Source organism: Magnolia sinica, chromosome 7 (assembly GCF_029962835.1).
Source record: "Magnolia sinica isolate HGM2019 chromosome 7, MsV1, whole genome shotgun sequence".
Lineage (NCBI taxonomy): Eukaryota > Viridiplantae > Streptophyta > Magnoliopsida > Magnoliales > Magnoliaceae > Magnolia > Magnolia sinica.
Window position 1 is genome coordinate 15,219,422 of NC_080579.1, and position 12,632 is coordinate 15,232,053.

General features: G+C 38.1%; 1 long non-coding RNA gene across 1 annotated transcript; it reads left to right on the forward strand.

Annotated features, from left to right (window-relative positions):
- Positions 1-10,286: 10,286 nt before the first annotated feature.
- On the forward strand, positions 10,287-12,262 carry LOC131251124 (uncharacterized). The gene is made up of 3 exons (XR_009173593.1): positions 10,287-10,410; positions 10,516-10,650; positions 11,880-12,262. It is a non-coding gene; the product is annotated as an uncharacterized LOC131251124 (long non-coding RNA).
- The last annotated feature ends 370 nt before the right edge of the window (positions 12,263-12,632 follow it).

Sequence of the window (12,632 nt, forward strand, 5' to 3'; positions counted from 1 at the left end):
TTGGATAGAAGTCCCTTGTGATGGACCCCATAGCCTGCGATACTACGTACTATCATCCCGATTTCACACTCCAGCATGGTCATTCCATTCGCACCGCATATTGCATGACATTCGCGGCATATGACATTTTGGGTTATTGTGTCCCTGCATTTATATGGTTTAGGTACGACTGATGTTATTTGTGTTACTCATCAGAAATGTATATTGTATTGCATCCTCCACATCTGATATTTGGCTATCTATAATTCCTTACTTGCATAGTTGTTCTACATTGCATATTCTGACATTGATTGACTCATGGACTTGTCCGTATTTTTGCTTACTCTGTTATCGTATGGTTTGTGATCATGTCAATATTCTGTTTACTATGACAATTCATGCTCTTGTCAATATTTCTGCTTATTTTGACATTATACAATTTATGGATTACAAGTATTTTCGATATTGTGTGATTTATGACATTGTATCCTCAACATCTAATATTTGGCTCGCTTTAATTCCTTATTTGCATAGTTGATCTGTGTTGTATTACCCTGATATTGTATGATCCATGGCTTTATCAGTACTTCCGCTTAATTTGATTACTCTGATATGGAATACTTGGCACTTACCTTGTACACACACTTACACCACCCTCTAAGCTTTCTATAAGCTTATGCACGATAGATGCGTGCAGGTGATGTTAGGTTGCAGCAGTGTTGAGCTTGGAGCGTGCGACAGTCTTCTGGGGCTTGGTTTTTATTTATGTATTTCCTTCCAGCATTGTACTCAACTGATTTTATTAGTGGATATGTGATGATGATGTTGCCTTTGTGAACTAGGTAATCTTGTGGTTATGCTTGTTGCGAGTTTTTTTTTTTTTTTTTTTTTTTAAATCCTCCTTGTAGGATCCCAGGATCGAAATCTGGCGTATGGACGCTGGGAGCCGAGAATGGGGTACTACGGAAGCTGTTGGCACCGGATTCGGTGATCGAGATTCCTGTGAATCCGATTTTCGGGTTTGGGGCGTGACATACATCAAAGTGGGCTCCGTAGTTAGATACTCACCTAATCCACAACCCCAAGTGAAATAAAGTATTATTTCAAAAAACAAAAAATGTTTGAGTGAATCAGCTGAGTACTCAACCATGCTTCTAAACAATTCTGGATCTGGGTCCCCCATTCACTGATATCAAGTTTCAAATTTCTACCTTTAAAATTTTGAAATTTTTTTTTTTAAAAAAATCAAATTTCTAAAGCTACTTCTATAATGTTATATTACAATGTACAGCTGCTCGATAAAGTAATCAATGGATTAAGTTCATATGCAAAAAACTTTCAATGATGCTAAATAAATTTGAACAAGAAGAAGAAAAAGAAAGCCACTTAAGAAACAAATGAAACGGTAAATTGTTGAGGGTCGAATATTGCATATCAGACCCCAGTCGTTGCTAGGATTTACAAACATAGAACCGTTTAACGGCCTGATTTAATCATATTTGTGATGCAGGGCGTATTCACGAGCCTAGACTGAGAAAGGGTACTAAAAGCATGGATTTAACGGTCTGAAGTCACCAAGGAAAGCGACGGACCCTAGGAGACCAAGATCGATAGATTTGCACACCAAGGATTCAAGAAAATCAAGAAATTGAAGCTCAAGTGGCCTGAAAAGTGTCCAGAATACAAGATCATAGGGTTCCCACCATCTGATCAGTTCGAAACTCCATACGTGGACTGGGGACCATAAATGAACCGTACACGTAAAATTTCATCCATTGGATCGCTGTGGAAGTGGCCCAACGGACAGATCAGCCCACAAATTACTGATCTGAGGCTCACCTGATCTCTGGATACACCTCATCTTCGGTCTCAACGCCTTAAATCATGTGAAGAACCAGATGGTCGGAGCGGATATTTCATATACCTCAAGGTGGGACCCACCTTAAGTGGTATGTGTGCACAGCATACGTGCATCCGCGGTACACTGGACCAGGGTCTCCCGGTCAACAAAGGAGACCCGTCTCCTTCTTCTTCTCCAGCGCGGACAATCAACGTACGCACCTATGCCCGGCGATTTTGGCTTGTGGGCCACCATGCCACCTCAATGATCTAATCAGCACCGTCCATCAGAGTCCCAAGGTCCCTCTTATCACAACCTAAGTGACAAAATTCCAAGAACATCGAAAATACGTTCTCAAACCATGTAAACGCAGGTTAGACGGTCGAAAGATCCAACAGGTGGGCTACCACGGTTTTTGATCCAAAACTGATTAGGACTGACCGGTTTTTCATGAGAAAGCTAATGGACGGAGCTGATTTTCTAGAAGATTTCCATAGTGGCTCCACTGATTATCGCACTTCCGTGGAATCCGAAGCAGAGACGGGAATCATAAACAGGGGCTTGTGTTGGATTCTTGTGGCCCACAAAGATCATCTAGATGGATGATCCGAGCTGTCCAGTGGGTCCAAGGAATGATTTCAACAAGAACCATGGTGTTCTTTTGCAACCATGCACAACAGCGAGATTGGAAGATGGGAGGAAAGGACGCCACATTGATTGATATTGCGGCCCACCTAAGATTTGGATTCATTCCATATTTTGTCTCATGGCCTAAATCGGTCCTACAAATCCATTAAACGTCTCTGATCTTCAAAAGAACCACTATAAATGGGCCCCATCAACACCAATGCCGAACGCGGAACTGGCTCTGTTTCGCAGCCGACAGGTGAGATGATCGTGCAGCCCATCACTTGTGATCGGATAAAAGATCTGATCCGTCTAGATGAAAGCTGAGGCAGATTTGACTAACCCCAAGAAGATGGTTGGCCAAAATAGACGGCCAACCAGAGACAAACACGGGACACGCCCACAATTCTTGTGGAGTAAAAACAGGGAATGGTGTTGTTTTTGGATTGGGATTGCGTAAGCTAGGTTGGTAGCCGACCTAGATGCCTTCTTTTACTTATATAAAGGAGGCAGCGGAGGAGTTGCTGGGGAGACGGTTTTTAGGAGATGAGAAAGGATTAAGGAAGGAGACGTGGAGCTTGGCTTGGCTGAACAAGGGTGCTGGAACGAGAGAGAAGAGAAAGAATAAGTGTTTTCTTCTTTTCTTTTCTTTTCCGTTTTATTTTTCTTTTTATTTGCTTTGGGTTCAGGCCATTCATGTGTGGCTAAACCTCTTAGCTAGGGCTAAGAGGTGAAGCCTGTAGCGTGATGAGAGATTCTATTTTGTGCCTTTAAGTTAAAATTCATAAACTGAATTTGATTTAGTTGATTATTAAAGGAATATTTTTCTTAGTCTTTAATGGTCTGTTGTGACTGAAATTACAATGGGTTTGCAATGGCTTTGAGTATTTCTTTCCCCTTTTTGTGTTTATGAAGTCAGGAAGCCCTGTTGTTCATCATTGTTCCATGGGCATGGTAGGATGACAGTACCCTTCCTGATCTTCATACATTGTTGGTTGGTTGGTAATTAGTTTAATTCTGTTGTTTACTTTATCTCCTAGGCATGGTTTGGTGATGGAATCCATTCTAATTCATATACCTTTCATCTCTTGAAAACTATATCAAAGGAAGTCTAGTTGATTTTCATGATTTTTGAAGCAGGCATAAGATTTCCCTGATCTCTACAAGTGGATCCTCTGAAACCCTAGTTTCCTTCCTCTGAATTCCTTAAGTTTTAGATAATTATTCTGCAATTATTCCTTAAATTCTATTGGATTTAGATTACATCTTTTTGCTAGTTCCATATCTAGTTAGTTTCAAATCACGTACAAGTTTTAGTCCCTGTGGATTCGACCTCGGTCTTACCGAGTTTATTACTACATCACAACCCTACACTTGGGGAGTGAACATAAATCCAGCATTAGTATAGCCATAAAAGCACGAAGAAAGACTAGATTTTAAGCTTTCCAGCATCACTGGATGTGTAACAATAGTAACTTCATAATATAACATTGCACAAATAGATAGACAATCAAAATGAGAAAAAGTGCAATCAGGTGCTAAATAGTTGAACAAACAAAACAACAATGTAACAAGTGATACGTACCTCCTGTATACGGTCCAAGGCACGAATATTGTCTAATGTGTCCAAGGATGGAGAGAGACCACCATGCAAGCAGAAGATCTTAAGCAAGCAATAAGACATGTCTAATCAAAAGTGATCATTGGCTAAATTAAAGTAAAAAGTCCACACCATTCTAGAACTCAAACCTTACTCTCAATAAGGGCCGTAAGGGGTAGATAATCAAAAAGATCAGTAAAATATTTCCAGACATTGTTGTGGAAGTATTTTCTCTGGAAGTATTTTCCCACTTTCAAAACATTCCCATAAATATATACATATTGGAGGACATGGATTGCTTGAATTGAATGTAATGAGGTGAACAATGTATATGCGTTTAAGGACAACAAAATGTAGCAATCCGGATGTTGGTTGTAAGGTATAGGCGTCTAACTCAATCCATATGTTGACCAAAGGAAGCACCATATGATGCCAATATACAAATATTTAGATGTACATGGAAACGAAAATGGCAGTATAACTACCTTTCTTACTAAATTTGTACCATGTTATTCGGATTCAATTTATGGTTTTTACTTGAACCCTTTGACCAGCTTTACTATTCAATTTCATAAAACAAGTTGTTTTTTGTAGTCTTTTTAACATGCTAGACTTACCAAAGTTTATGTTTATAGAGCTTAATAGCAAGACTTCTTACATTCCTGGTGTGTAGCATCAATATAAGAAAGTGTGAGGGTTTTAAAAATAATAAACTCCATACAACATCATTTGGTTAACATAATAGCAGGATCAGAAAAACCCCAACTGGGGTCCACATTCAAATCTGTAAGCCCCAAAATCCCTAATTTGTAAAATCAGAAATACCTAATTTGTAAAATCAGAAGTCCCTAATTCTGGTTGGATCCTCAGATCCCCAAAATCCTAAAATCCCCAAATCCCTAATTTGTAAAATCAGAAAAACCCCAATTCGGGGTCCACATTCAAATCTGTAAGCCCTAAAATCCCCAAATCCGGGGTAGACTGGAAAATAAAATAAAATCCAAACTCCTTAACTATGGATCTAACAGTAAGCTCAATGATTTAGTCTCCTAATTCAAGACAAACCAAATGACACACGAAAGTATTTTGCGGAAGTAAGCTCAATAATTTAAATTTAAAAAAAAAAAACCCGATCATGTAATGCTGAAGACGAATCGAAATACCCACAAGCCTCTGATCACTTTGTCTTGTCAATTAGTCAGTACAAATAGAAATACCTAAAAGATTGGAAGTGCACCTACCTGCTCTGACCCAACGTCTCCTTCTCCCTCTCTCAACGTCTCCTTCGATCTCTCTCCCTCTCAGCGTCTCCTTCCCTCTCTCTCTCTCTCTCTCTCTCTCTCTCTCTCTCTCTCTCTGTCTCAGCGTCTCCTTCCCTCTCTCTCTCTCTCTGAGCGTCCCCTTCCCTCTCTCCGCTCTAGCAAGGGAAGCCCTAACCCTCTCATATTTTTACCTTTTTATTTTTTCCTCTCCTTCATTTTTATTCTTTTGCATGAGTGCGGAACGGGGCTGTTTGGCATGGCAGTTTCGGATGCCTAACTGTGGGGCCCACAGTGATGTACTTTCCTTACATCCACGCCATCCATCCATATTGAAAGCTCATTTTAGGAGATGATAAAAAAAATGAAGCTGACCCAAATCTTAAGTGGGCCACACAACAAGAAACAATCTCAACTAAATTCTTACCATTAAAAACATCACGGGTCCACTTAAATATTTATTTGCCATCCAATGGAAGCGGTTTGCCTAGGGAGTTTTTTCTCAAGTAATTTTAGGAATTGAAGCATATATAATTTTCAAATGGACCACACCATAGGAAACAATGGACTTGAACTTATACTATTGAAAATTTCTTAGGGCCATGTAAGTTTTGGATCGAGCTTAAATTTTTGTTTCCCATACATATGTTTGTATAATCTTATAAACTAGTTGGATGACAAATAAACATTACTGTCAGGCCTAGAAAGGTTTCACAAGTGGAAATCATTATCCTAATTGTCATGTGGTATGATCCACTTCATTTTTGTATATGTGCCAATTTTGGGCTTAACCCCTTAAATTAGATGGAAAAACGGATGGAGGGCATGGATAGACCACATACGTTCAAGGTGGGCCCGGTTGAGTTTATTCGGTGCAATAAGAGCTAACCGAGTAACTCAGTACTCAATCCAATTTACCATCCAACCTATTGACAATGAAATCAGATCTTTTATCATACCGAGTAAACTTAGTTGGCCCACGATGAATGTATATGATTGAGACCAAAATTAAAGCAAATCCAGAGCTCAAGTGGATCATACCACATGAAACAGTGGGAACATAATGATTACATTTGCATTAATGGAAATTAACATTATTATTGGATAATGATTATATGTCTAGAAATACTATGGTTTCCCAAACAATTTCATTTCATGTTTGGGATCAGAATTGAAAACACCACATCACCGAGTTTGGTGAGGGACACAATTTGAAGTACCACCGTAGACATGTATGGTTCATCTCAAGTGCTAAGCCAGGGCCCAACTCTCTTCAGCATAAATGGCTAATTGTCTTAAATGTAGCACACATACAGTGATTAGAATTTTTGGTCTGGTGGGCCATAGATGCCCTAATTGCCTGGTACGTGTAATTTTTTTACTTAAGCTGCTGGTGATTTTCTCAAGGACTGACTTGACCTGATGATCTTTACAAAATCTCATTCTTTGTGAATGGGGCTTTGGTGGATCCTTGACTATGGGGCGTGCTGGGCCCCAGAGTCAGGGATCCACCTAATTCGTGTCTATTTTTTGTGCATCTTTTTCTTCGAAGAATTGAAGTTAGTAAGTTTTGTGGGCCCCATCATAATGTATGTCAAACATCAATACCATGGATTTGATCTGTCCCCTTAGGTTATGAGATATCTCAAAAATCATCGGTAAACAAAACTCAAGTGGGCCATACTATTTAAAACTATATGAAGACATCTTAAAAAAAATAAAAGTACTTGATGAGGCCCACATGAGTTTTGGATGCGGCTAAAACTTGGTCTGACCCCTCATCCAAGTGGGACACACATAATGAGTGGGCTGGATATGTGAATCACATTTAGGCAAGCCCAATATAATGAGTTAGAACTAATGCTTAAGTTGACCACAAAGTGGGGATTGAACGCTCACCATAAAAAACATGTTGGACCTGTAGAAGTTTCCAATCAAGTTGATATTTGTGTTTTCACTTCATCCGGGTTTACATGACCTTATGAATAGGTTGGTGTGTTGAAAAAACCATCATGGTGGCTTCCTTTGGCGTGGCTTACTGGAGCCGTGTATTTAGATGTATAATTTTTGCATACCACTGTATATAGATGTAATAAAATAGATTAACAGTGTGGATAAAGTCATTACATGATGGTGGGCCCCACAGAGCCCTGATGGACCGATCATGGTCCAGACGGGGGTAGGACGCAGGCCACTTCCGTCCTCTGTAGCTAACAGAAATGGATTGGCTACTCCTGCCACCGGCTCCATGGCTGGTGGTCAGTGCTCTGGGGGGCCCCGCCATCATGTATGTGTTTCATCCATTCCGTTCATCCATTTTTTACATATCATTTTATAACTTGATACCAAACATGAGATGGATATAAATCTCATGTGGACAATAACACATGAAAATAGTAGTGATTGGATATCCACCATTAAAATCCTCCTAAGGCCCATTAGACTGTTTATTTTCATAGATAAGGAAGATTGAAGGCTCAAGTGGACCACACGGTAGGAAACAATAGAGATTAAATCACATGTGATCCCTATAATGTGGTCCACTTGGCCCTTTAATATAACTTATTTTTGGTATTACGTAATAAAAGTAAGTATTAAAATGTACGGACGGCATGGATAAACTAAATACATCATGGTGGCCCCACGTAGTCTTTAATGGGACCGTCCAATACCCAATTCATGCCCAAAATGGGTGCCTAATTCAGAAACGGATTGGCTACTTTCCCTGCCACCAGCTATTGGCTGGTGGTCGGTGCTCTGTGGGCCCTGCCATTACAATTTACAAGAAATAGAGTTGAATGAACATTACAAGAAAAAATGAGATATAACTCAATCTCAAGTGGACCACATTAGAAGAAACAGTGTAGAATGAACATTGACAATTAAAAACGTTTTGGGGACTAAAAGTTTTAGATCAGTCTGATATTTATTTTTTCCCTTCATCTGAGTCTTTATGATCTAATCAACAGATTGGATGTCAAATAAACAGTACAGTGGGCCTCAGGAGGATTTTAATGATGGATATCCAATCATTATTGTTTTCCTATGGCGTGGTCCACCTAAGATTTATATCCCTATCATTTTTTGTAACAATCCCTAAAATGATATGTAAAAATGGATGAACGGAATGGATGAAACACATACATCATGGTGGGCCCACAGAGCACTGACCATCAGCCACGTGGCGGGTGAGTCGCCAATCCGTCTCTGCCCAATTCACGCCCAAAATTTGAGCGCGCGGCATTGTGCATATGCTGATTTCTGCTCTGTTGATGCCTAGACGGTTGATATTTTAGATGAGTTGGTTGAAAAGGGCTCGGAAACAATGGATGTGCGGAACAAGGATGAAGTTGTTTACCGAATGAAAGCTGTTGTGGCCAGCAAGCAGCTTGTACAAGAAGATATTTTGTGCTCTCTTCTTGCGGATGTGTGTACATGGATGTTGGTGTTTATTTATTAATATTATTTTTGGTCCCTTGGTTATGAGAAAACTTCAAAAGTTGGACTTCTTTTATATTACAGGCATGCATCCAGGTCTGCCCCAAGAACCCAGTGAATTTTAATGTAGATAATGTTCGTGTCGTAAAGCTTCTTGGAGGAGGTCTGCATAACTGTTCAATTGTTCGTGGCATGGTCCTGAAAACTGATGCTGTTGGAATTATAAAACAAATGGAAAATGCAAAGGTGTGCCTTTGGAAAACCACCTATTGTTTCTTATACCAATACAATATTCTTATACTATATTTGCTTCCTCACTTATTTTCTGGTTGTAAATATCATAGAGTAGAAATACATTCCACCCAGTGTGTTGTATTTTTTCTGTCAAGGATCTTTTGTGTTCTTAAATCTCTCTTTCTCTCTCTCTGTGGTTTTTTTAGTGATGCCTTGTATTGGATGCCTTTATCTGATTTGGATTTGGATGTTTGATGGTTACTTGCCATTTAGTATTGAGTGGTTTTTTGGAAGGCTTAATGTTGCTGAAAATGAAAAAAAATATTTTTCTACTCTCTAGGAGTATTTTCATGCCATTTGGCATTGGGTAATTTTGCACATTGGAAGGCTTACTGTTGTTTCCTTCTTAGCCAATTTGGTTGAATTGATTTATGTGAGCTTACTATTGATCAAAAGAAATAATATACATGAGCTTACGTGTCCCTGTGTGTGGTCAAAGGGGCATGGGATCCAATGTTGACAGAACAAAGGTCATTGTTAGTACTGAAACTGCCCCTCTTTTTTTCGCTGTTGAGATTTTATCATGGTTCCATGATATCTGTTTATTCTAGAGGAATTTCAATCTTTGCTGAAATCATCTGCAAATTGTTGTGGTCTTGTATCATGGATAGAATTTGTTTCCACAAAAGAAGATTTTGGATCTGAACTAGCTATAAGTACTATAAGCAGATTTTGACATTTTGCTTGTAATCTAGTAAAATGGACCATTACTCACTTGCATTTGTATATTGTATGTTAATATCCCATTACTCTCCCCTGCATTTATGTATTGTATTTTAACGCATGTTTAGATGTATTCCAGAATGAGAATGAAATTGAGTATGCATCAGCTGGTGCACATTCACTGGATTTGAGCTGTTTGGTGCATCTAGAAAAATATTAATAGTTGGATGTGCTAATGCTCATCTGCAAAATGTGCCACAAAAAACATTTCTGTTACAGGTTCATTATCTATCATTGTGCTTTCTCCATGCAAAGACCTCAGCTTTAATAGCTTCATTATCTATTATTCTTCCAAAGATGTCACAATCCATGCATTAAAATCTGTAAATATATATATGAATGCACTATTATGTCCTGGAATTCTTGTATATGGTTTGGTTGATTGTTCATTTCTAGCCACAAGGCCATTTTTGTTGTATTGAGGTGGATATGAACTTATATCATCTTACAGGTTGCAATCGACTGTATGGTGGAGAGTTGCAATGAACCTGCCTGGGTTCTTTCTGACTAACCAAAGAAGTCAAATAATTAACGCTTAATAGAACACCTACATGAGAAATTTCTAAGCACCATCATCAACAATTTCCTTGAAAATTTTCCCACCCTTTATATAGATGTGAAAAGTCAACATTAGCTCTCAAACAGTTGAGGTTTGTACACTACATCAGTTCTCTTCTATTTGTTTTCTTTTCTGATTTCTTTCCTCGAAAGTTTTTTGCTTTGTCCAACTTATTCATACATAGTTTGATCTGCAGACGGTTGGATTCGCTTCTTTCAAAGTGGGGATTATGTTCTTCTAGCGAACATGTTTGCAAGTGCTAGCCAATGGAACAAAGTGACAAGAGTGAGAGAGGCAATGAGAAACAGAGGAGTTCAGAAACCAGAGCCAGGTAACAGCCTCATCGAGCTACATCCAACAATTTAGCTTGAATCAGAATTTTAAAGGACTGTTGTGGATGCATTTCTTTCTTGTGTAGCAGATTTTCTATGTTGTTAGAATCCCCTCTTCTCTTTCTGTACTTTTCTCTCCCAACTTTCTTTTTTTTTTTTTTTCATTTTCCTTGTCCACCTGATTTGAAAATAGAAAGCGAATTCATATTTATTACTCTCCTTCCACTGATAGACAATTCAATTTCTAGGATAAAATTGTAAATTCAATAGAGCTATTGCATCTTTTTGTTTTTTTTGTTTTTTTGTTTTTTAGCACCATTTAAAAATTGGCAGTGACTCATCCACCTTACATATCAGATTGATTTACAGCTATTCACACCATCCAGATTGTGGATCTCATTGTTGATGGAGCATTTCTAAAATCAGACATTTCTAAATCACACTGATCAAGCAATCCTAACCATCCAATTAAAGGATATCATATGGATAGATGGTTAAAAATAAAAGTAAATGGTCCAAATTTGGAAGGACAAATCTGATGGTTAATGTTATCTTCTCAGTGAAGATTTTTTATTATGCACTTGTGCTCCATCCATAGATTTGGATGGTCTGGATTGCCATACAAGCATGCCATGTGTATGTCTAAAGTCTCACCACCATTTTATAAATGGTGCAAAACTAACACTTGACTCCCCTTGCTCAAGACCTGACAGATGACTTTTTTTTTTCTTTTTAATTTTATGGGCAGTGAAAATTGTAATGATGGAGAAATTCCAAGTATCGCATGGTAGCTTATGCTGAAATGAAAAATGAGATAGTGCCCATATCTGATGATCAGGATTCCTCTGTTGTGAAAAATGAGATAGTGTCCATATCCGTGAAATGTTCTATTGAGGGTAGGCTGAACAGTAGGACAATTTTTTGCGTTTACGAATGATTGCTAGGTTGAACAAATTCTTGTTCAATGACCTTTATGGATATTGATCCCAAAAACATTTTAGTGCACTATTTCTAGTCTATATCCATTATATTATGAACTTAAGTTTTGTGTTTGCTCTAATATAATAAGATGTCAATTTTAGATTTCTTCTCTCCCTCTCTATGCTTGAAAGAATGGGATTTTGGTTCAAATGCATAAGATGGACATTGAAATCATTGGTCTTCTTTGATTTTTTTTTCTTTACCATTTCTTCTGTAAAGTGCTTCTAAGTTGTTTGAACTGATGCAGGTAAGAAGTTCTGGAATGTGTTTCATCTGCAGCCTATGCGTGATCAGAAGGTACAATTCTAAAAAAAAATATCATCTAATTTCACATTATTTCCATTGCTTTATGATTATACAATTCCAAAAAAATGAGAACCAGAGGTTAACAGTACACAGACTGCTGAAATTGATGTTTTACCAATAGATCACTACTATGATGCCTTAGGAGGGCCTGAATTGGATACTCTCAGGGTACATGGACTTTTGCTTCTTTTTTTTTTTTTGCTGCTACTGTTGTTGTGCTCCATTTGCTTCGTTCAGCTGACAGGATATCATCTCTATAATTATAAATGCTGTTTCAAAGCAAGTGTGGAGTGCTACTAATATGGAGAGATCTGACATAAATAAAGTCTTCTATTGGTACGAGAGCATAATCAAGTTCTCAAATCTGCACTTGATTGAAAAAGATCTTAATGGCATTAGTGCTAACATGGAATGCATATGCAAAGTTAGTTATTTATGTGCAAAAAAAGAAAAAAAAAAAAAAAAGAAAAAAAAAAGGAGAATGTGGTCCCGACCCAATTGAGGAAGTTATGCCCAAAGTGTAGTTAGCATAGTGTCCCAGTGGGAATCAGAAGTTTAACTGGTAATGGTATCATTTCTCCTTGATAGGGGCAATAGTAATGGACTGAAGACAACTGAATCTGCTAAGGCATCTAGAAGACAGTCCATCAATTTATTATTATTATTATTTTTTCATTTTCTTCAGATACCGAAT